Raw genomic sequence first — 590 nt, 5'->3', positions numbered from 1 at the left:
AGGTGGGAAAATGCTGAGGAGAATTTAAACATATATACAATCCGTGTCCACGACAACTTTTAATTTGATGATGATGTTTTGTTTGTTTTTCATAAATTTAAGGCATACAAATATTTGAGGACTCTAATTGAACGTTCCCCCAACAGTGTCATTTTTGTATACATACGCTGACATATCTCATTACAAATATAATCGCCACCACAGATGTGGATGAGTGAGAGGGGGGAAATTGGAAAAAAACAGAAGGCACATAAAAGGAATGAACGGCTATGATTTGAATTGATAGTTGTAAGTTCTGCTAGTTGTATTTTATGAACAATTATTTTCAACCCAACCAAGAAGGTTGGAGCAAAGACAAAATAAAGTTCAATAATGCTTCAATAGATGCTATAAACATCTCTAAAACTCTCGTTTTTCATAGACGCTCAGAAAAGGACTCGACATTATGAATTTGCATTTTGAAATGATGACCAAGAAAAAAATGGAAGGGGCGAAGGGGTGTAGTTAACTTCAAACTGGACAGAGCGAGGAAAAAAACATAATGGTTGTTTTTTTTTTTTTTCTTTTTTTTTTTTTTTTGTTTGTTTGCA

Source organism: Arachis duranensis, chromosome 5 (assembly GCF_000817695.3).
Source record: "Arachis duranensis cultivar V14167 chromosome 5, aradu.V14167.gnm2.J7QH, whole genome shotgun sequence".
NCBI lineage: Eukaryota > Viridiplantae > Streptophyta > Magnoliopsida > Fabales > Fabaceae > Arachis > Arachis duranensis.
This window is presented reverse-complemented; position numbering follows the sequence as displayed.